The 26,530-nt window shown below is 32.8% G+C and overlaps 1 long non-coding RNA gene across 2 annotated transcripts in view; it reads left to right on the top strand.

Annotated features, from left to right (window-relative positions):
• LOC112652242 (uncharacterized) overlaps positions 1–26,530 on the top strand; it is an 87,779-nt gene that overhangs the window by 12,612 nt on the left and 48,637 nt on the right. The window lies entirely within an intron of this gene.

Below are 26,530 nucleotides of genomic sequence, written 5' to 3'. Positions count from 1 at the left end.
CCTCAAAAGTAAAACAAGTTATGTGCCCAGAACACCTAACATAAAAAGATTAAAAAACAAAACAAAACAAAACAAAACAAAAACACTGGATTCTTAAATGGATTTTTCTACTTAAAGTTCTTTTACTTTGACAAAAAAAAAAAAAAAAAAAAAAAAGCCTTGTGTCTTATCTGAACTCCTGATAAGGTTGATCCTCTAATATTAGCTTCAGCTCAAGTTACAGAATAAATTGGATTTTGAGACTTTAAATTCAAAATTATGGGACTCTTACTCGATTTAGATTGCTAAAGACAGAGTACTTTTGATTACTAAAGCCATATCGTGTGTGATCTGCTTTCAGACCAGCCATTCCTTTTTTGTTGGAAGAGACAAGAAATAACAAAGATGCTCCAATATTTTTTCCTATAATTTTCACTATTTACACAGCATTGGTCTGTAAATGGCCTGGATTCAAGGCTGTAGATTACCCTAATTTGATCAAATATTTCATCTCATAATAAAAGTCACCAACATTAGATCAAATTGGTTGGGTCTTTGTTAAACAAAACTATCTCCTCCACTTGGTTTACCTGCAACATCTTGTGGTAGATACTGCATAAAGGTTTTAGACAGTTCTAGTTAGATTTAATCATAGGTACTCAATTATTTTGGCTGTTAGGTTAATAGAATCTGGTTCCTCTATTTCTCTTTTCCATGTGGATATTGCTTAGAGAAACTATGTTGATGTTTGATTTCCACCTTGTAATTGGTCTTCTTATTTATCTTGTTGAAATCATTGCTGATTTCAATAGTATGGTTGTTGTTTCTTTTGAGTGTTCCAGGGCTTATTTGAGTGTTCCTGTCTTATTTCCTACTAATAACACTTGTGGAATATTAACTTCCTAAGAAAATAATATATGTTTTTGTACCTTTAAATACTTTCTAACTGGAAATCTATTTTAGTTGTATAGCATTATTACAGCAATTTTCTCTATTTCTTATCCTCTATCTTCTTAATTTTTCATCTTCTGTCATTTTGGCTCATATTGAGTTCTATTTTATTTTTTTTAATTAATTAATTTATTTATTTATGATAGTCACACAGAGAGAGAGAGAGAGAGAGAGAGGCAGAGACACAGGCAGAGGGAGAAGCAGGCTCCATGCACCGGGAGCCCGATGTGGGATTCGATCCCAGGTCTCCAGGATCGCGTCCTGGGCCAAAGGCAGGCGCCAAACCACTGCGCCACCCAGAGATCCCCTATTTTATTTTATTTTGTTTGTTTTATTTTTAAATATAATCTCATAGTCTCTTCTAATAGTTGGATTTCCCTATTTCCCAATTAGTGACATGACTAATAATTTTGAATTTAGTTTCTGTTTTCTGTTTTTTATGATTTTACTTTGTTCCTGTTTTGCTTTCTGAATTTTCTTAAAATCATAGGTTTCTTATTTTTATTTTCCCTGTATTAGATTGAAGAACATAAATATTTCATCACTCTTAAGACTTACATCATTTAGATATTTCTGGAATTGAAATGTGTCTCTTCACTGATGGCATCTTGAGTTACAGTCAACTGGAAGTCATGACAAAGCTGCCCCTGCTTTTTCATGCATAACCTTTGTCATATAATTTCATATTAGAGGAAAAACACATTATTGGTCCACATATTTTTTGGTACCACGTATTTATACTTAGTTATCTTTTAAAATATCTACAAAAATAGTATGATTGACTGAGATGTAAAGTTACTTTGGAAATTAATATGGGAACGGTGAAGGCATACATTTGATAGCAGTGAAGCAAATATCTGCTGTTGGAACAATTAAAATGATTCCATATTTACTTGCTGAATAACAGTAAGTGGTTTAGGGGACAACAAAAAGGAAGAGACTTGAAAGTAGATTAAGCTGCATCATGTTTTGTAACTGAGATAAATAAAAAGGACCATTTATCACATACCAAGTAAGTAAGTACCAACATCAAAACTTGTAGATGGCTGTCAGAAGTCTGGAAAGAAATACTGGAGAAAATGCTATAGCACCAATCCTTAAGCTGGTTCATACTATGCTACTATAAGGGGGGAAAAAGAGGAGAGGGGCTTTGAAGTATTCAATTTTAAAGAGTTATCTGAGAGATTAGGACTTTGTCAAAACATTTTAAGGCAAACATTTGTTTCCTACATTTTTCTTTCGATGGTTGTAGAAGATATGATACAATAGGTACACCTCAATAATTCTTAATACATATAAACACTCTTGTTTAAAAAAATATTTATTTATTCATGAGAGACACAGGGGGAGAGAGAAAGAGAGAGAGAGAGAGAGAGAGAGGCAGAGACACAGGCAGAGGGAGAAGCAGGCTCCATGCAGGGAGCCCGACACAGGACTCGATCCTGGGACTCTGGGATCATGCCCTGGGCCCAAGGCGGTGCTAAACCGCTGAGCCACCTGGGCTGCCCCTACATAAACATTCTAACATATAAATGTGTTGTTATTGACAGCATCTTTTTCTTTCTTTATCGAACATTAAAAATATGGTGCATCTTAAAATTAATGACATAGTTTTAATGATTTATTTTTTGAATAATCACCTTTACAGTTTTGGCATTCCTTTGTATACTTTTCTGACAAATTTCAGAGTAATTTAATAGGTAAAGTGTGAATATAGAAACAGAGAAGAAATGAGTATTTGATGAATTTTTGAGCATTTGTAAAAGTCAGTTATTATATATATTTAAGAAGTTGAAATAAATTTTGTAATTATACAGAAATAGTTGTGCAGTTTAGATATCTGTGTTGTTAAAACAACGCCCCACCCACGTTTTTTTTTTTTTTTATTAGAAATGAGTTGGTATATTGGAGTAGAAGTTACAGATTGAGAGGCCTACTGTGGTCTGTGTATTAAGAAAACTTTTGCATATGAGCTGAATGACAAAATCCTCTTTGTGGTTTTCAATTGTTGTTCTCAAAGGGATGGATTATTTCATGTAGTTAATACTACCTGTCCTGGAAGCAAGTTGTTTCATCTGATTGGAAAGGCAAGTGTTTACTTGTAGCCTCTAATGTGTAATAATTCTGTTTTTCAAACGAAATTCATGATAGTCCCTGCCTTCTCTACAACTAAGAATCTAGAGGACAAGTGGTCCCAGCTAGGGAAAAATTATATTAGCCCCTGATATGCAGTCTTTGCTCTCTAAGCTCAGAATTATTAACAGTGTTCTTCAACTGTATTACACAAATCTTTGTAATATAAATATCACACAATTTGTCATTACTCATTAATGTATATGGATTTGGATTTATGAATTAAAATTTCAATATATTATAAAATTATTTCAAGGTTATTCTTACCATAATGGTTTTCTCATGTGCATTGCAGCTCTGAGCTCACAGCATTTCCCAAAGCTACATACTCTGAGAGAGTAATAACCTTTCCACCTAAGAGCACTCATGACTCCTGGAACTCTTACTTTCAGTTTGAAACAATGCCTAGTAAAGTTACATTGCAAGGACCTGATAAGGCTTGAAAGGATTTTCCATTTCAGGATAGATAAAGCCTTCCCACAAGCAGGGTTCTACAAGGGAATCAAATATTCCCCAAAGGGAAAGAGTCTTTAATACACATTACTCCTTTCATACCAAAATTGAAGTAATCAAGGCTATATGACTCAGATGGGACATAATGGTCAAACAAGGGAACCAAAAAACGGAGAATGAGGCTTATGAAGCTAAAGCTATTTTGGGTCATGTTATAGACTTCCAAAGGTTACTCTTCAAATCAATTAAAACTACTTAGTTTTGCTACTAATAATATGTATCTGAGTAAATGTATAGTATACGTACAAAAATACATAACCATGAATTCATATATATGTAAATATATTTGTTATTCTGTAAATAATTAGTATGGAATATGTTATACGCACAAAATAGATATATACAGTGCGTGTGTATCTCTATCTGTGATTCCTTACTGTGATTCTTTTATTCTTTTAAGCATTTTGTATGTTGTAACTTAGTTCATCTTCACAGGAGTACTAATTATTATTAATTTAGATGAGAAGACTGAAAGACCGTTAAACAAAAACCAAGATGTAACGCTGATGAACTGAAGAGAGTAATGTGCTTTGATTTTGTTCTTTCTACTACATCGCTAATATTTATTATTGCCAAGGATGTGAATATTGACGTCTGATAAACATGCTTTAGAGCCAGACGATTGCTGTGGTAGGTAGGCTATTAAGATGGCCTCTAAGACTGCCCTGGGGAACATGCCCTGTGTGACCTTTGATCTCAGAGTGTGAGCGAGATGGGATGAGATACATGAGTTTGTTGGTGTAGGCTGCAGATGCGATTTTGCAGCTATAAAATGGAGCATGGTGAGGATGGGCTAACTAGTGACAGATGGAAATGCAGCGATTCTATCACTCTAGCTCTGCATTTTCACATCACCTATACAGTGGAAATATGAATCTCATTGAAACAGATGCATTTTCAACCGTCTTAGGTAGTCAGACAATAGAAACATGGCCTCAGAGGGTTTCTAAGTAAAGTCCTGTGAAGAAAAAGGTACAGAACAATAGTGTTTGGCTGTTGAAAAGGCAGACTAGGGCATGGCCATCTTTCAATCTTCAGCAATGAACATGGTGACCTTCTGACAGTGATTCTTTATAGTTGTTTTTTTTCTTCTGCAGAGATAATGGCACAACCATAAAAGAATGCACAACTAATGCACAAAAGGATAAATAATAAATATGTTATTCTTATACCATTAAGTCAAGTGAGATTCAAAGCACTTTCACTCTAAGAAATTCCATGTTGCCGACTCTATATCTAAGTACATATTTTTTTTTTTTAATCTAAGTACGTATTTTACATCACTTTGAAAAATATTGTCCAGTTTTCTTTCGGAGTCTGAAAATAAGAAATAAAAACATATTTAAATTTTAATGCTATATCGTATTTGGGCAGATTTTGAAATCACTCTCAAATTTACCAAGACCGTGTCTCTATTCTTTGATAACTTCCCAGGCTTTGCATATGTTAGAAGCTGAAAAAAGTCTGGAAAGGAAAACTAGCCTTCTCATCAGTATTTACTGAGTAGATTAGGTAATAGTACTCCAGCCTGAACCTCTATAAAATAGAAAGGAAACACCAAAATGTTTTGAATGATTTCAAGATTAAATTAGATTTTTAAAACAATGTTCCAAAATGAAAAAAATTAATAAGACTTAAAAGATTAATTAATAAATCACAAGGATAAATATAGCATAAGGAATGTGGTCAATAACACTGTAATTACTTTGTATGGTACAGGATGGCAATCACACTTATGGTAGTGAACATTTTTTGATATATATAAACATTGATTCACTATACTCCTGAAACTAATATAACATTGTATGCCAACTATACTTCAATTAAGTTAAAAAAAGAATAACATTCATTAAAGTTACAAAATTTGCTAATGATTATATCACTACTGAATGTTTGGATATAAATTCTTATGCTTACTGAATTTACAAAAAAAGGAGAAGAAATTAATTCATAATATTATATGTATAATGGATAAAAAAATAAATATATTTCCACTCTCTGAGAAATATATTAGTGTCAATAATCAGTTTATCCTTAGATTATAAAGATCATATAAAATCAACCTGACATTGAATTAAGTTTTATGCATGGGATAACAGATGTTTTCAAGTGTGAGCTTTCTCCTATTTATGGAGATTTCCTGATATTTCTCTTTCATGCAGGAAAAAAACATCTCCATGGTATGATTTGATATTTGTTAATTTAATTTTATGGTTTTAGTTTTTAAAAAGATTTTATTTATTTATTCATGAGAGATGCAGATGGAGTGGCAGAGACATAGGCAGAGGGAGAAGCAGGCTCCCTGCTGGGAGCCCTGGGACTCCATCCCAGGACCACAGGATCATGATCTGAGCAAAAGGCAGATAGATGCTCAACCACTGAGCCACCCAGGTGCCCCAATATTTGTCCAGTTTAGAAAATAATAACATATATGTACATTATTTCATAAATATCATTAGGTGTTTAATCCCTTGAAAATAAGGACAATATATGGGAAGTATTGTGCTAGTGTTTTTATATAAAACATAACATATCTATTATCTATTATCTACCTACCTATCTCGAGCACAAAAATTTAATTATTCTTAGTCAAATAACTATGCAAAAATTTAAATAAGAAGTTATTAGACAAATAATAAAGAAATTTCTCCTTACATCTGGCCTTAGAAAATATTAGAAAAATTAAATCCATTAAAATGTTATTTTACCATAGTCCTGCTGTTTACTTTGTTGCTTTGCAGCTAGAAACTGCTTTATCAATATATCAGTGACACATTATTGGGGCAATTTACAACTTTTGTGTATGTGTTCAACCTTCAGAGTCTTTGCTGAAGATTCTACATTGACTATAGCTGAGAACTTTGAGTTAAAGTAACCTTTATCAAATTTCCTCTTGTTTATATTAAAATACTTGTATTTTTACATAATTTCATTATATTTTTATTTTTAAAAATGCATACTCTTCTGTCTATAATTAATCTCCTTATAGTGTTTTGATTTATGTCATCTTAAGTATTTTTAATGAGATAGCTTTATTTTTGTTGGATCTTACTTTTTATTATCTATTTCCTCTTTGCTAAATGCCAAAATGCTAAAAGTAATTAGAATGAAATACAACAAAAAGGGAAAGAAAATGTTTTTTCTCTCCTATTATTTCAGGGCTAGTATTCCATTATTTTTGTTTCTTCACCTGATAACTCACTTACATAATCCTCATTAATTCCATTTCTTAATCACTCATTTGCTTCTTTTACACTTGCAATTTGCGCTCTGCTCCCCATACTAATTAAGGTATTTTATCCAAAGTAACTAATTTTAAAAATATATTCCTTTACTCCTCCTGGCCTTAATGCAGTGATGGCTACTTTTTAAGCATATTCTTATTGGGTTTAGGGTTCAGTATTAAAGTGCTCCATTATTCACTCCAGAATGAGGAATGAATCAAGAGATGCAGAACATAGAGAAATGGGCATCAAACATTCTTAATAATAAAGGTGGATGGTGAATGAAACTTTAAGTATAGGGTCACAGTGAACTTCATAATCTTATGCTCCTTAACGAAGTAGCCCTTATCATTCAGTCATGGCTAGTGCTTGACAACTGCAAGCCTGCTTTATGTAGAAGAGTCTGTTCAGGATGGAGCAGAAAATATCTGTGTTTTAAGGACAGTTGGGTTTGGAAAGTAGAGAGATAGGCATTAAAAGGCTGTATGTATCTTCTACAAATACGTTAATCATATATAAAAGTCTTCCTGTGAAAGAATGGTATAGAGAAAGATCAATAAACTTAGCCATCCAAAGGGAAGGTTGATGAAATTAAAACTGTGGTCCTTGGTGCTCATTTCTCTTGTTGCTGTTCAAGACTGTGTTCTGTCCAGCATTTCTTGACTTTTGGCGTTTGATTATGTTTTATTAATTCTTTGATCACTCTTTTTTAATACTTGGGTCACACACCATCTTAGAGAATGTAAGATTATTTTTCTTGAGTCTCAACTGACTTTTATAGTTTTACTCATTATAAAGATGAATCTATGTCTTCTCTCCTTGAGGTCAATGATCACATGGGATTCACTTTCATGACAGCTTTAGCGTCTAACCCAGGACTTGACCTATAATAAGTTTTCAGTATATTCTTGTCCAATTCAACTTGTAAAATCTCAATTAAATATATTTTTAATAAAAAATTCAACTAAATATTACATATAAATGATCACTTATAAAACTTCTGTCAAACTTTTAGGGTTAACTCCAGATCATCATTGCTCTGTGCTCTTAATCCTAGTCTGGGCTAAGGATTAGTTTTTCTCTAGTATCCAATAATATAAATTTCACTTTTATATTTTATAAAGCATATAAGTTTTATATAATTTTATATTTTAATTTTGATATATAATTACATACAATAAATATTTAATTATCTATATATTATATATCACCATTAGACTGCAGTCAAGAGTCTGAGTGGGGTTTCATGGGTGAGGTTCCAGGGGTTGGCTTTCCCCTGTAGTGCTCCATGGGTAGGATACCAGTGAGCTACAATAAGGAAATTTTATGTGTCTAGTGTACTAAAGTGTTTGACACTCAAATATTTGTTGAACTGGATTTTACTTTATTAAAAGGAATACTCATGATTAGAAAGGCCTTAGAGTTTCAATGTGCCAAGATGGAAATGGCTGATGGGAGAGCAAGTTTGTAAGGAAAGAAGATAAGTTGTGGGGATACTAAGTTTGAGTTTTCTATGAGAAATTACAATAGGAATACTGAGTCTGGAATTTAAACCTAGAATTCAGGAAAGGAGCCTGGGCTACAGAAAGAAAGTTGAGGGTCATTAGTGTATAGTTCTGAGATCACCAAGGAAATAAGTGTAGATAGAGACAAATAGTGGCACAAGTATTATCTATCAATCCTTGAGATACTCCAAAATTAAGCTGTTACATGTAAGAAAGAGGAGCCAGCAATGGAGACTGAGAGGAAGAAGTCAGTGAGAAAGAAAGAAAACCAAGAACATATGGAATCAGGTCAAGTGGAAATCAAGAACTGACATTTGGGTTTATCAACAATGGACTTCTTTGGTGACCATGATAGGATCTGATTATAATGTGTCAAAAACAGGATAGGAAGAGAAGAGCTGTAGGCACTAAATATGCATCATTCTTTGAAGCAGTTTTGGTGCAAAGGGTAAGCTGGTCAGATGAACATGGTCAAGAGAAAGTTTTCATTTTTTAAGTTAGAAGAAATAATCTCATGTTTGAATATTGTTGTTGTAAGAGAGGGAAACATCTTTGTAGCAATGCCTTTGAGAAGATTAACAGGGAAATTAAAGTGATGTGTTTCCAGTTTGCAATAAAGGATGAAATCTCCATTGCTTAAGTTGAGGAATTGGCTTCAGATAGGTACAAGCCCAGCATCAGCGTGGTGATGGAATACATTCTGCTCACTCTTATGAGAAGTCCTGCAAAGTCACATTACAAGAATGTGGATATAATTCTATAACAAGGAGAGAGTGGAGACTATCACAATAGTCTAATCTCTCGCATCAGGTTAAGTATTTTTATGAATCTGTTCCATTCTCTAGTTGTTAAAGACTAAAGACTAGAGACAACTGGTCTAGTCCATGGGATTATTTAGAATAAGCAAACAAAACTGAATAAAATAATCATCATTTAATCCCTTTAGTTATCTTTCCATAAGTGTCCCCTAGTTTAAAATAATGTAGGCATTTTGACAATAATTTAATTTATTTTATCATCATTATCCCTTCTAAAATAATTTTATATTATTTGTTAATGCATCTGGGATTTGAATCACACCTCAATGTTATTGTCAAGATTTTATCTACCTTATTATTATCAGAGGATGTGTCTTTGTGATACAGTCAAATAAAAATTATGAATGCCAAATGATACATTTTAGTGTAAAAATCTAAGAATGAAAATTTGGAAAGCATTTACAACTCTACTCTAAAATGTTTCTTAATCCTAAAAAATTAATTTTTTGGTGTTTTGTTCAAGTAATGGACTACTTAGCTCACTTCCTTTTTACTATGTAATAGTTTTATTTTTAATTTGAATGAAATCTATATACAAAAAATAACTACATATTTTCCAATTAGTATTTATTTATTATTTTAAGGATTTTATTTATTTATTATTTTAAGGATTTTATTTATTTATTCATTATTTAATTATTCACAGGCAGAGGGAGAAGCATGCTCCCTGTGGGGAGCCCGATGAGGGACTATATCCCAGGACCCCAGGACCACAACCTGAGCTGAAGGCAGATGCTAACCACTGAGCCACCCAGGCATCCTCCCATTAGAATTTATTTATTGAATATCTGTATGCATAATACTTTTTGTTAGAAGAAAAGTGGAATAAAGGAATTGAATTCTGACTTTGAGAACTTATATTCTGGTTACGTAAAAAGCTAAAAGATAAAATATTTAGACAACAATACAAGCCTACATATTAGCAAATATCAAAATAGATAGTACAGTTAACAGGTGATACAGTATAGAGAGAAAAATTTGGACTGAAATTATCAGTTTGTTATGAATGAGGTAGAAATGATATTAAGTTTCAAAAAATTGAGTACCTATTTGGTAGCAATTCCTCTTAAATATTGTAGGTGAATAAAAGTAATTTCTAATATTAACAAGCTTATACTCTGTGAAGTAAGGGAAAGGAAAAAAACATGCAATTATAAGGGAAAATTTTACTGTATGGTAAAAATATGATAGAGATATATCAGACATCAGGTTGGAGAAGTATATGTGAGTCAGAATGGTAGATCATAAAGGTTTCTAGGATATATGGCAATACCCAGGTAGCATCTAAAATCTGTCTGGCTGAGTTTCCCAGGGTTAATAGGAGTTAACCAGGTAAAAGGATCTGAATCTGTCACTAATCCATTAAAAAATTAATAAATTGGATTTTTTGGGTTTGGGGGGGTATTGAGTTTTATAAGTTCTTTGTACATTTTTAACACTAACCCTTTATTATCCCATACCTGTCAGAATGGATAAAATCAGCAATACAAGAAATAGTAGGTGTGGGTAAGGATGTGGAGAAAGGTGACCCTCTTGCCCTGTTGGTAGGAATGCAAATTGGTACAGCCACTCTGGAAAACAGTATGGAGGTTTCCTCAAAAAGTTAAAAATAGAACTACCCTATGATTCAGCAATTGCACTCTTAGGTATTTGCCCCAAAAATACAAAAATACCAATTCAAAGGGATACATGCACACTGATGTTTACATCACCATTATGTACAATAGGCAAATTATGGAAACAGTCCAAGTGTCCATCAACTGATGAACGGATAAGGAAGATGTGGTGTAGATATGGAATATTACTCAGCCATAAAAGAGAATGACATCTTGCCATTTGCAATGACATGGATGAAGCTAGAGAGGATTATGCTAAGTGAAAAAAGTTAGGCAAAGACAAATATCATATGATTTCAATCATATGTGGAGTTTAAGAAACAAAGCAAATAAGAAAGGGAAAAAAAAAACAGAGAGGGAGAGAGAGAGAAAGAGAGAGCAAGCGAGCGAGATCAAGAAACAGACTCTTAACCGTAGAGAACAAATTGCTGGTTGTCAGAGGGAAGGTGGCTAAGAGGATGGGTTGAGTAGATGGTGGGGATTAAAGAGTGTACTTGCTGTGATGAGCATTGGGTATTGCATGGAAGTTTCAAATCACTACGTACACCTGAAACTAATAGCATATCATATGTTAACTATCTGGAATCTGAATAAAAACCTTTAGAAAAATTAGTAAAATGATGCTTGGGGAAACTGATCTTTGTATCTATCTATGTATATCGTATGCACGTATCTATACTTCAGTGTCTATACAGTATCTATATCTACAGGTATCCATAGATGTTTTGCATTAGAACGTATGCATACATTTGTAAAGGTTCTCTGGGAGGCAAAACTGTCGGGGATCTAGAACTTGATGTGCAGCAATTGGGTGTTGATCTTCCCACTACCCTTTGTTTCATAAACCTATGCTACAGGTGTCCCATCAGGTCTTGAAAATTACCTTTACCGAAACATACTTCTCAGATGTTAGGCTAGGAATTACTCAATATATACATTAGGATCCATAAGTTATCATTAGAATAACCAATAGGTTAAATTTCTATGTTGACAGATAGTTAAGTAAATCATTAATTAAAGTGGCCAGAAGAGTTAGGGATTTCTCAAAGAGCTGTCTTTTTCTTTTGTTTGTTTGATCTCAGTTTTGCTATGCAACTGGTTCAATACCCAGTGAATAATGAAGCCAATGTTTGATTAAATTGTGTGTAGATGTAAAAATTTCCTGACAACTGTGTAGACTATATTCTACATTCTTGTGATATTGCTATGAATTTCATTCCAATAAAATACAACTACTCAGTTGGATCAAAGTCTATGTATATTCATAACTTCTAAAGAGCAGTAATGTGAAGTAATTAGTAAACAGTATCAAATCTGAATACAAGGAAGAAAAAATATATGACTGTTGGTTAAACAAGGAGCAATTCTTAGGAATATTGAACTATCAGGAACCTATTTGAAGTTTTTGGGTTATTATCTAAATTAAGTTGCATATACATTTTCTATGTAAGAACCTTAATGTATAAAAAAATTGATACATGTCACAGTTATTGTTGCAGCAAGAATTACAAATCTGTTAAACATTTTCAAATGAAAGATCATTTCTAGGACCTAAATCTTATACTTCTATCTCTGCTTTTTAAACAAGATGGGTTTCTGAAATACATTACAAAGGTGCAGTGACACAGAAAATATGAATTATTGCAAATTCAAATTACTAATTTCTTATATTAGTCACTGGAAGAGTTTATTTTTCTACAAGTAGATAAGCATGTCCACTCAAGCAGAATATTGGTTTAAAACTTAAATTCTGGGCGGCCCAGGTGGCTCAGGGGTTTAGCGCCGCCTTCAGGCCAGGGCAGGATCCTGGAGACCCGGGATCAAGTCCCATGTTGGGCTCCCTGCATGGAGCCTGTTCCCTCTGCCTATGTCTCTGCCTCTCTCTCTCCCTATGTCTTTCATGAATAAATACATAAAATCTTAAAAAAAAATAAAATAAAACTTAAATTCTGATAAGTAGATTCTTTTCTAAAATAAAGAGAAGCCTCCTTAGGGTATGATCTCTTCTGATTAAATTTGGGTCTTATTTTTCTACTTTTAATTTAATTAAGATTTATGCTTTGGGCTAGTTCAATGGTTTTCCTTTAGGCTATGATTTTGGTTCCTTAAGAGTTCTTTTTAAAATCCTGTGCAGCATCTTCTACTATATCTTGATTATTGCCCTTCCAAATGTCCCTGGCTAGCATATTGATAGGTCTATCAGTTCTTTAAAAAAGTGTATTTATGTATATGCTATTCTATAACTCATTCTTAATTAAATTAAAAAATAGAGTAAATTAAAAAGAAATACTTTTACTATGTTTGCATTTTATTGTGAAGGAATATACAAAACTTATTCTAATGAAAAGGGTTACTTGTTATTCTGGATAAGAATTTATCTGAGTTTTAGATTTCCACGGAGGTGACATAGTTCTGTCAGTAACTCGCAGGCTTGTAAATTGTTCTTTTCTCTCACTTTCATCTAAAAATAGTTACTGGGTCTGTCCACTTCTCTTTATACATTCCAATTTTATCTCTTCCTATTTGTACTAATCTAGTTCAAGTCTATCAATGGAAGCCTGCATCACACCTGGTCTTCTGGCTTGCCCTCTTGTTTTCATTCTGGCCATCCTCAATCCATCTTGAACAGCACTTCTGGGTTAATATTTACATAACACCATGTTTTCTTGTTTATCATGTCATCATCATAACCAGAACACTTAAAAAGGTATATCACATATTATAGGATGCTCTTCAATTCCCTTAATATGTGATTCAATGATGATAGCTTTATATTCCCATTCTAGTGTCTATTGTTCATCCTAGTGAATTATTATAGTACCTATCTATGCCATTTGGAAAATTATGTGTTATTTGGAAAATCAAATAAAAGTAATACAATAATAAAAAGCAGAGTACTTTAATATTTAAATACAGGAGTGGATCTTGTGCTAAATGGCATCCTCTTTATGTATGTGCTTAATAAATAATAAATGATTCAATATGGTATCAAATTGTTCCTATATTAGCATCTATTTTACCTGATGACATTGACATTTTTTTAAACTCTAGTGTATTCCATTTATTGAAAATAAAGCTATCTGGTATTTTGAAATATGTGGAAAAGAAAACTCAAAGATTTCCAGGCCTGGTGGTCTCCGGAATACACCAATGTTAAAAATATTACATAGTCAATGATATCGTGGTACCATTGTATGGTGACAAATGGTAGCTACATTGAAATCATAGAGTAATATGTAATCATCTCAAATCACTATGTTATACATGTGAACTTAAATGTAATATTGTGTATCAACTACATTCAGATGAAAACATTTTTTTAATGAAAAAAATGATGGATAGGTGTTGTGCACTCATGTATTAAAATTTTCATGAAACTTCATAAAATGATTTTTTTCCCCTTCTTTCTTCCACAGCTTGGTAATTTATAACATTTTTCAGAATGTCAACATTTAGGTATAGGATTTGCAACAATAATAAATAACAAGCATTTATTACACTTATTGATTATTTTTGTATAAATATTATAAACTTAGTTCTCTTTTGAAGTTCTATTTTTAGTAGTTTTAACTTGAACAAAATCCATCATGGTTTTTTAATTGTAGGAAGTAATTCTCATATGTTTAATGTTATTGCCTTTATTAATTTAGTCTTTGAAAACTTAGTATTTCTTGTTTATCTTGCAGAATTACATTTGTTTCTTTTTCTAAAACTGAGATATTTATTACGACATGTATTTATGAATTAAATACTATATAGTCTTATAGAAAAGTGCAATCTAGGTTCCACTGCCCACTAGTTGTATGATTGATACCTTAGAATTGAATTTTTTAATGTATTGAAGGAAGATAATACTTGCTTTGAATATTGAATAAAACAACCCAGGTACATTGATTAAAAGAGCTTGCTACATAGTAAATGCTCAATCCATTTTTCTTTCCCTCAATTCATGTTACAATTACATTCTTAATAACTATAATTATTGATACCACCTGGTGTGGATTCTAGCAAAAAATCACAAGACAGGATAAAAAGGTAGGGGAAAAAACACAGTTTGAAGACACAAAACAGACTCGGATAGTACACAGAATTTAAAATTGTCAGACGGCCAGTCAGAGAGAAACAATGAGCCATATGATTTTACTCATATGTGGAATTTAAGAAACAAAACAGATGAACATAGAGGAAAAGAAAGAAAAAGAATGAGAGGGAGGCAAATCATAAGAGACTCTTAACTATAGAGAACAAACTGAGGTCTGATGGAGAGAGGTGGTTGGGGGGGGCGAGCTAATGAGTGATGGGTATTAAGAAGGGCACTTGTGATGAGCAATGGGTATTATATGTAAGTAATGAATTACTAAATTCTACTCCTGAAATGAATATTATACTATATGTTAACTAAAATTTAAATAAAACCTTAAAACATTGAAAAAAAAAACAAAATCATCAGACAGGAGATTTAAAATAAATATAATTAATATGTTTAAGATTCTAAGTAAACAGAGATGATATAGGGGATCCCTGGGTGGCTCAGCAGTCTAGCCTGCTTCTCCCTCTATCTGTGTCTCCGCCTCTCTGTGTCTATCATGAATAAATAAATAAAATCTTTAAAAAAAGAGAGAGATAGTATAAAATATTTGGTTGGTAGTGTAAAGAAAGAGATGGATACTCAAAAAAAAATGCTAGAAATAAAAAGCATTGTAACAGACAGGACCATAAATACAGAAAACAAATTGGTGGTTGCCAGAGGTGAGGAGATGAGGCATGGGCAAAATGAATGAAGGGGAGTGGGAGGTGCAAGCTTCCAGTTATAAAAGAAGTAAGTCACAGGATGAAAGGTACAGCATAGAGAATAAAATCAGTGGTATTGTAAAGTGCTGTATGATGACACATGGTAGTTGGGTGATGACACATTGGCATGAGCACAGCATAACATACAGAGTTGCTGAATTGCTATGCTGTATACCTAAAACTAATGTAACATTGTGTGCCAGCTATGCTTCAATTAAAAAAACAAAAAAACAAAATTTAACAGAAATGAAAAATGCCTTTGATAGGCTAATTAGAGGACTAGACATAGCTGAGGAAGAAATTAAGGAATCTGAAGATATGTTAATATAAAATTCCCAAACTGAAGTTTGGCAATGAGAGAAAATTAATGTAAACAGAACAGACTATCCAAAAACTTTGGCATAACTTCAAAAAGATACAACATACATGCAATTGCAATCACAGAAAGAGAGAAGAGAGAAAAATATCTGCTACAATAATGTCAGAGAATATTCCAAATTCACAATAGGCAACAAAGCACACTTTGGAGAAGCTCACCAAATAGACACCAAATGGAGAAAATACAAAACTGAACAGAACAAATCTATATGTAGGCATAGCATTCTCAAACTTCAACAAAAGAGAAACTCTTAAAAGAAGCCAGAAAAAAAAAAATCTCATCTACTAGAGAACAAATATAGTAATTACAGTGGGTTTCTCATCAGAATCCTTGCAACCAAGAATAGAATAAAACAATGTATTGAAAAAGAAAGAAAAAAAAAAAAACACCAGACAATTTTCTCTGCTCAGTAATAATATTCTTCAAAAAGTGAAGGAGAAATAAAGAATTCCTCAGACAAATGAATACTGAGGGAAGTAATCACCAGCAGACCCACTTTGAAAGAAATTTTAAAGGAAGTTCTTCGGGGGAAAAAAAAAAAGGATATATAAGTCCGAAACTTTGTAGCTTAAATCTAGGCAAAGAAAGGAAGAACACTAGAGAAAGAAAAAGTAAAAGTAAAATAAGATCTATGCTTTTATTTTTAAATGATATTAGATAATTGTTTAAAGTAATAATGGCAACTATTTTTTGAGTGATTATAGGAAATGGGTGAGTTAAATGAAAAACAGCAATTTCACAAGGGCCAGGAGAGAGGAAAGGGAACTAATGTGTTATATAGTATCCACACCACCCATTAAGCTATATAGTGTTTGAAAATGGATTTGGATTATTGTTAAGTGTTTCTTGCAAATGCAGGCAACCCCTAAAATAATGGGGAAAATGGAATAAGGTATGTCATCAAGTAATCAGAGAAGGTGGAAAAAGAAGGGAAGAAAATAAAAGAAACAATGACAAGTGTGATAAATAGAAAAGATACAAATACTATAAATATTAATATAACTATATTGATACTAACTTTAAATGTGAATAGCCTAAATAAACCCAATGACAAGTGTGATAAATAGAAAAGATACAAATACTATAAATATTAATATAACTATATTGATACTAACTTTAAATGTGAATAGCCTAAATAAACCCATTATAAGACAAAGAGTATCAGGGCAGCCCCAGTGGCACAGCGGTTTGGCACCGCCTGCAGCCTGGGGTTTGATCCTGGGGTCCGAGGATCGAGTCCCACATCAGGCTCCCTGCATGGAGCCTGCTTCTCCTTCTGCCTGTGTCTCTGCCTCTTTCTCTCTGTGTCTATGAATAAATAAATAAAATCTTTAAAAAAAAAGACAAAGAGTATCAGAGTACTTAAAAATATGAGCTGTATGTGGTCTTCAAGAAACCTACTTTAAACATAAAGACATATATAATTTAAAAGTAAACAGAGAATGATAACATTAATTTTTTTAAAAAGCTGGAATCACTATTTTAGGATAGGCATTTTTCAGAACAAGGAAACTTATTATAAATAAAGAAGCATTATATAAAGATACAGGATTCCACTCTGCAGGAAGACATAACAATCAACATATATACATCTAAACACAGAACATCAAAAATATGAGGCAACAACTAATAGAGGAGCAAAGAGAAATAGAAAAAATTACACAATTATACTTGAATACTTCAACATCTCTCTTCCAGTAATTGATGGATAGAGCATGCCAAAAATTAGCAAGGATATGGTTAACCCAAACACCACCAATCAACAGGATGTAAATGACATTTATAGAATAGGTCACCCAACAACACCCAACATATTTTTCTCAAGTTCACATAGAACATTTATCAAGACAGACCATGTCTGGACCTAAAATACATTAATGAACTTATATGGATCATACAAACTATGCTCTCAGACCTCAATGGAATTAACCTGGAAATCAATAAGAGCAATAAAACCAGAAAACCCTAAAATACTTTGGGGAGTAAACAATGATTCTGAATCACACATGGATCAATGAAGAAATCTTAAATTCAAAAAATATTTTGAACAAAATGAAAAGTAAAAATACAAGTTAAATTATAGAAGCAGCAAAAGTAGTGAAATTTATAGCACTGTATGCATATATTAGAAATAAAAAACACGTAAATTCAATAATCTAAGCTATTTTAGGAAACTAGAGAAGAGAGTGCAATTTAACCTTTAAACAATCAGAGGAAAAATAAACAATCAATGAAATTGAAATAGGAAAATAATAAAGGAGTTCAGCAATACCAAAAGCTGTTTCTTTGAAAAGATTAATAAAATTCATAGAATTATAACTAAGGTAAATGTGCATGAAACAGAGAAAACACAAATTACTAATGTCAGAAATGAACTAAGGGTCCTCTCTACTGATTCCAAGGACACTAAAAGGATAATAAAGGACCACTACAACAACTTTATGTCTACAAATTTGATAACTTAAATAAAATGGACCAATTTCTCAAAAAACACAATTTACTGGGGCAACTGGGTGGCTCAGTGTGTTAAGCGTCCTGTCTGACTCTTGATTTCAGCTCAGGGTTGTGTAACTGAGCCCTAGATTGAACTCTATGCTGAGCGTGGGGCCTGCTTAAGATTCTTTCGCTCTCTCCCTCTGCCCCTCCTCCCCAGCTCATGTTCTCACATGGCTCTCTCTAAAAAAAATAAATAAATAAATAAATAAAAAACAGTAAAACTCACACACAAAAAAATTTCATGAATATAGATGTGAAATCCACATAAAAATCAACAAATCAAATCTTACAATGTATAAGATATTTATATATTATGACCAAGTGGAATTTACATGTATAGAAGGCTGGTTCAACATTCAAAAATGAATTAATGTAACCCCATATCTACAGAATCAAGAATAGAAACCATATGATTATATCAATTGATTCAGGAAAAACATTTGAAAAACCCAAAACTTATTCATGATAAAAACTCTTATCACATTAGGACAAGAGGGGAACTTCTACACTTGTTGAAGGACATCTACATATAACTCACAGCTAACATCATATTTAATGGTAAGAACCTATATACTGCCTTTAGAATATGAGAAATAAGGCTGCAATATGTCCTGTGAACATTTCTATTTAACATAACAGAAGTCCTAATGCAATATGAGAAGGAAGAAAAATAAAAAGTACACAAATTGGGAAGGAAAAAATAAAACTCAGTTCACAGGTGACATGTTTATGTATAAAATCTCAAGAAATCAAGGAAAATCCTTTTCCCACTAATAAGCAATTATATCAAGTTACTAGGTACAGCATTGATATACTAAAGCTCATTGCATTTCTATCTACTGTCAAACAATTAAATTAAAAACATAGCACCATTAAAATATCATCAAAACATGAAGTACTTAAGAATAAATCTAACAATATACTATGCAATCTATATGTGGAAAAAAGTATGAGGAAGAAATCAAAGATTTAAATAAATAGCGGTGTATTTCCATAGTCTGTGCTTGTATTTTGGAAGAGTCAATATTGTAACGATGTCAATTCTACTCAAAATGAGATATAGTTTGAAAGCAATCCCAATCGAAATGTCAGCAAACTATTTTTGTGTATATCAATAAACAGGCTCTAAAACAGAACACTGAATAAAAAGAAGGAAAGTGGAGAATGACATTGCTGGTACTAATCAACTTCAGAACTTACTTTAAAGCTACCGGAACCAAGACAGCATTCTGTTGACAGAATAGATACACATGACAATGGAACAGAACAGAGTGCTCAGAAATAGGTCTGCATAGATCAAATCAACAGATTTTTGACATAGGAGCAAAGATACTCAATGGACAGGGCTATTCTTTTTTTAATTTTTTTTTTATTTTTTATTTTGTTTTTAATAATAAATTTATTTTTTATTGGTGTTCACTTTGCCAACATACAGAATAACACCCAGTGCTCATCCCGTCAAGTGCCCCCCTCAGTGCCCGTCACACAGTCACCCCCACCCCCCGCCCTCCACACCTTCCACCACCCCTAGTTCATTTCCCAGAGTTAGGAGTCTTCATGTTCTGTCTCCCTCAATGATATTGCTGTTCTTTTTAACAAATGGTGCTGGAACAATTGGAGTTTCATATTCCAAAAAGAAAACAAAATCATGACACAGATATTATAGCTTTCACAAAAATTAACTGACGATGGATCATGGAATCCAAATGTAAAATGAAAAACTATAAAACTTCTAGAAGAAAAGAGAAATCTAGGTGAACTCAGATTTAGTGATGAGTGTTTAATAAGACAGCAAAGGCAAGATCCATCAAAGAAATAAAGTAGACTTTATTAAACAACTTTTTTTTTGTGGAAATGGTTCTGTAAGGGAATGACAAGGCAGCCATTGACTGGAAGAAAATATGTGCAAAATATCTATCTGAAAAAAAGACTCGTATCCAAAATATACAAAGAACTTTTGATATTCAATAATGAAAACCAAATAGTCCAATTAATTTAAGTGGGCAACATATCTGAACAGACACCTCACCAATTAAGATAGACAGATGGCAAATGAGCATATGTAAAGATGCTCAACATGCTGGCAAGGATGTAAAACAACAGGATCTCCTACTCATTCCTAGTGGAAATGCAAAATGATACAGCCACTTTGGAAGACAGTCTGGCAGTTTCTTACAAAGCTAAACATATTCACAGCATATGATTCAAAAATTGCTCTCTTAGATATTTACCCAAATGAGTTGAAAATGTGTGTCCACAAAAAGTCTATTCATGAATGTTTATAGCAGTTTTATCCATAATTTCCCCAATCAGAAAGTAACCAAGATATTCCTCAATAAGTGAATGGATAAAATGTGGTATATCCATTAAATGGATATTATTCAGAGACAAGAGAAATAAGCCACAAAGAAGACATGGAGTTCTATATAATTAATGCATATCACTTAGTGAAAGAAGTCAATCTGAAAAGGCTATAATGACCTAAGAAATCTAATCTAAGTTTAAGGTGAACAAATGTGGTTAATTTGGTTCAATATAATTGATTCAATATATTTAATCAATATAATTGATTCAATATATTCATCAATATAAATTTGATTCAACCCAGATTTTTACTCTACCACAGGGCTGTAAAAGATAGTTTTGGGTTCATCAGAAACTTACGGGCATTTTTCTAAATTGTGCAAACCTTATAGTACAGTAGAAATAGAAATAAGTTACTATGGGTGTTGTCTTACATATCTGTAGGGACACCTCTGAGATCCTTGAATACTGATGTTTGACTCTTAAGACTGGGTTCCACTGTGCCCCCTGGAGCACCGAGGGAGACGCCAGGGAATTGTTACTACTCTCTTACATCCTTATCCCCAAATATCCTTTGCACCACGTGTTCTTGCTCCATAATAAGTGGAAGAGAACCCATTTGAGCAGAGTCTGGCAAATCGCCACTGAAACTTGCGGAAAATTTAACAGATAGTTATTGGCTTGGTCTGGACTAAATTAAACCATTTTCAGCGAAAGACTGCAATAGGCCCTGGGGAACTACAGACCACTATGCATCTGCACAGGCTGCGGAATGAATAATAAGATTTAGATCCCCATCCACTTCAGGAAGCCTCCTACTTGGAGACCTGGAGGACTGCTTTTATACAGGAACTCATGCTTGTCTAATCTATCAGTATCATTTGAGGACATAAATAAATGCAGAAATGCTTAGACCTTAACACTTCCTTTGCAATTTTCTGCACGAAGACAATTTTTACTTGAACAGATATGGAATTGAGAATAATGTTTTACCGTAGGGATCTTCCTGTGACATACACAACAGAAAAGGTAATATAAACTTTCCTTAGAGCAGTGTTGTGCCAGAGAAGTACAACTTGAACACATAAGTCACTTTGAATTCTTTAATAACCATGATTTAAAAAAAAAAAAAAAAGTAAAGAGGGGCGCCTGGGTGGCTCAGTGGTTGAGTGTCTGCCTTCGGCTCAGGTCATGATCCCGGGGTCCTGGGATCGAGTCCCACAAGGGGCTCCCTGCGGGGAGCCTCCTGCTCCTTTTGCCTATGTCTCAGCGTCTCTCTCTGAGTCTCTCAAGAATAAATAAAATAAAATCTTAAAAAAAAAGTAAAAAAAAACACAAAAAACAGGTGAAGCTATTTTAATGACATTTATATAACTTAATCTTTATATCCAAAACTTCATATAAATTATCTATATAAAATGTATGAATGAAATATTTTATAATAATTTTTTTCATACAAAGTCATTTAAATCTAGTATACTTTTTAGAGCACATATCAATTTGGACTACCATATTTTTGTGCTTATTGGCCACCTGTGGCTAGTGTCTCCGATTAGACAATGCTGGCTAATAGCAACGTGTCACAGAAGAAAGAAAAACTACTTTTAATGATACCCACTGGTTTCTCAGATACCTGGGATTATACAACATATATTAGCATTGGAGAACATGTGAAAAGATATAGTTAATACTAAGGTAAAATAGCACATCTAATGTCTCAAATAAGCACGGAAGACCTTCATTTACTTGCTTAACTAATAATGCGATGCACTGTCCATAAAGATATGTGTTTTGTCATCTCACAGCTCTCAAAACACCTGTTAAATGAATAAACGAGAGGCAAGGAGAGAATCAACCTTCATTCTTTATTTCTTGATCGGTCAGTCCTTACTCCAAGATCTCACATTAGTTTGGACAGGTAAGCTTCTGCCCAGGCCACCCTAGCATGGGACCTTTTCATTTTCTAATGTGAGCAGCTTCAGAGCTGAGAACCTCAGCTAGCAAAGGCGACTATGATCTTTCAGATCCTGCACCGAGGAAGGCAAGGGAAGAAAGAAGAGCAGAAGAAAGAGGATAAGAAAAAAGATAGCAAGGAAGAAGAAAGGGCAAAATGGCAAAGTAAAAGTGAAAGCCATACTGAAAAGTGGTAAAGCAACAGATAAAGTGGAAGAAATAGAGGCAGAGAGGGGAGGGAAAGCAGGACATCTCGACGAAACTTCTCTAAATTTTCTGTTGGAACACCAAATAAGCCCTCTTCCTTCTCTTGAGAAAGAGCAACCCCAGTTTCCCCTCCTCAATCCTTCCTTATTCTTTCCTTAACCATGAATCCATTTTTGACAAATTGAACTATATAGTCATTTTAAACCTCATTAACTTTGTTTAAGGAGTTTCGTTTTCAGTTAATTTTATAATATCATGGATGATGAGATCTGAACATCAGTAATAATGTAAGATAGGCATTTATCCTTGTAGACTATTTCCTGTAGTTATCTGCATAATGTATTACTGCTAATAATTTAAAAAATAAAAAAATTACCTTGCATACTCAGAAAGTTCAATGAAATGAACACTCTTTGCCACTAATCAGTTATGATACATCGCTGTATCCTGATTTTTCTCATTTTTAAATTTGAGGATAATAAGCTACGTCATAGGGTTCCCGTGAGGCCAGAAGAGATGATAGATCCAAAGTACTTAAATACAGCACATGATAATGAACCAAGGCTCAATATTATTCGCATTAATAATAATAACAGTACAGAAAAGCAGGGCTTATTGGATGAAAGAAATGGTCTTAGCTACGGAATATTATTGAAAACATAAATATAGAGGTGCTTCTGATAAAGCAGCCACATGGCCATGTTTTTTTTTTTTTTTTTTTTTGATAGAGGGAGAAGGTTTAGTCTTGCCTACTTTACAATCTATCATCCTTCCTAGTCTTCAGGGATGCCCTTCAGTTGTGTTTTTGGAAAATGCTGGGTAGCTAAGAAAGGTCATTTGAAAAGATATGAATCACATCACCTAAAAGGTTTTTGTTTGTTTGTTTGTTTTATTGTTTCTGAAGCTCTAAGCTCTTGAAGAAAATCTAGTTGGCCCTCATACTAGAAATAGTGGCTCATTCAAGAAGTCATACAGTAAAGCTAGCAAGGTCCTTGACAAGCTGGCTACATTTAAGGAATGAAGGAAAAGACTTGAAGGGGTAAATCAAGGAGTAGGCCAAGAAGGTTTAGTGTGATATCCTAAATATCGATGGGGACATCCCTAAGTACTTATAGAGAGAATGGATACTGTAAACCTATTTATAAATTCTGGAACATATTAAGGAGATTCCATCTACTTCTATCACTGTCAATCATAAGATAGACGGTTGCAGATACAGGGGTGTTTCCTATTTATTGTTTCTAAGAGTCTGTAATATGCATGCTGCGTACTTTGCTGCTCCGTTGAAAAATGAGCTTCATCGTTCTGATGTCCTGTGGTGGGTCTTCATTACCTGAAATGCTGCTCAGTGGTGGGGAGGGGGTGGATAGCTAATAACAATTAGAGGTTCCCTGATTCTATAATTATCACTGTTGGCAGATTATGAAGTATTCTCGTCTGTTGTGCATAAGATCTATTCTCACAATCCTAGAAGAATTCATCTTAATTTTGAAGCAGCTTGCTGCATGATACGTGATTTGTTAAAGAATTTTTAAAAAAGCCATGGCCCTGCATGTCTCATAGATTAAGTCTGGATCATTCTGCAGAACAAATCCTGTGAGAACTTCATGCGCTTTATGTCATGGTTCATTTGTAAATCCTCATGTAATTTTTGTACAATTTTACTTTCTTTTTCATTTAAGTACAAAATTCTAAGTTAAGGGTAGAAGTATTTATAAATTTCAAAGGTTTTAACTTCTAGAATCTCATCATATATAGAAAATTCTGCAAAATCATTTATTATTTTCCCATTGTTCCATACATGTGGATGTCCATGACTCAGGTTTATATAATTATCCATTTGTCTACTTATCAAATACCGCATGTTAAATTATTATAGCTTTGATTTCACTGTTAGAATAAAACTCTTTTTCTCTTCTTCAAAATCATCTTATCTATTAGTTGCTCTTTAGTCCATATAAATTTTAGAATCAACCTACCAAATTCTGTGTGGGGAAAGAATATAAGTAGAATTTTTACCAGAAAGAAGAATTATGTAAGAAAGTAAAATAGGCAGTTATTTGTGTAGAGTATGTTTTGTCATCTGCACAATGTATTATTGTTAATAATAAAAAATTTAAAAAAACTATCTCATACACTCAGGAAGTTCAATGGAATGAACACTGTTCACTAAGTTCCCACAAGTCACAGGGTCTTGATTTTTTTAAAATGTTGGGTATTTCCATGCATAAAATTGATCTCTTAATTTTTATTCATTTTAAAATTTCCATGTTAACTTTCTTTGCAAGGTTTTGTTCATCTTCTGTTAAATTTATACTTAATAGTTTTAGGATTGGTTTGTTTTGCTTTTTGACAATCAATATCTGTCTACAAGGTTGTCAGTACTGAAGAAAAGTGCACAAACCTTCTTAGAAAAAATCAAATCCCATGAGAAGATTGCTGAAAGAATGTGATATTTAGTAGATTCTTTAATTATTATAGTAGAAACTATAGTAATCAGCCAAATCCAAAATATAGGAATTCTGATTTTTTTTTTTACTCCAAAAAATCAAGAATCAGAAAACTAAATGGTGAGGCACTGCAGGAAAATAAAAGAGAACTAAGTAGCATACCAAAAATATATAATGAGTATGCTTTTCAAATCCGGATTTGAACAAAACAACAGTAAAAAAGACATCTTTGAAACAATTGGGGAAATTTAAGTATGTATATTAGATAGCATTAAATATTTATTGTTGCTAGCTTTCTGATTTATTTAAACATATCTTTACTGAGCTTACTAATATATTTATTTTTTAAAGATTTATTTATTTATTTATTCATGAGAGACTAATGAATTGTTTACTTCTCTGCAATGTAATACAACAAACAGATACAGATATGGATTAATTTTAAGTCACAATTGAAATCCATAATTAAAAAGATATGATAAGTGAAAAGACAAGTAAAAACAAGGTATATAAACTAAATGTGTGGACAACAATATATACACATGTGCGTGCTTGTGAATGTGTGTGCGTGACAATACTCTGAACAATTGATCACATTACATGAAAGTTCTGTTCTGTGCTACTTAAGGTGATTCGGTCACTGATACTTTTCAAAATATTAAGATTACTTATCCATACTTTTTTATTTGCAGTAAAAGGAAGAAATACTATTCAGAAAAAAATTATATTCCTACAAAAAAATAATAATACACTGCAGGAAAAGTGCTTAAGTTATCTAAAATGCACAATATCATTTAAATCAATGCCATTCATTATGATTCAAAAACTGATACCGAATAATTTACTCCAATTGTTCTTTCTCAGCATGATGTTCCATAAAAGTCAGAAAAATATTATATTGTTATTCCCATGAATAAACCAAGGTTAATGAAGTATGGTTATATTTTTATACCTGAATAGCAAAATAGACAATGTAGGAAACACTTTCTTTTGTTTTGGATTTATAAGAAAATCTTCTGAAAGGTATGCCACATAGTATTTAGACTGACAGTTTCGGGTTATTTTTGATACATAACTATTGAAATCCAATTCAAAGAATGATTTAATATCTAATAAAGTTTGCTTTTGATTAAGTTTGGAAAGTTAAATTTACGATATTCTGGAGCTTTAAGTATGAAGAGATCAAGTGGATTTTTAAAGCTGTCTAGAAA

This window comes from Canis lupus, chromosome 13 (assembly GCF_003254725.2).
Source record: "Canis lupus dingo isolate Sandy chromosome 13, ASM325472v2, whole genome shotgun sequence".
Lineage (NCBI taxonomy): Eukaryota > Metazoa > Chordata > Mammalia > Carnivora > Canidae > Canis > Canis lupus.
This window is presented reverse-complemented; position numbering and strand designations above follow the sequence as displayed.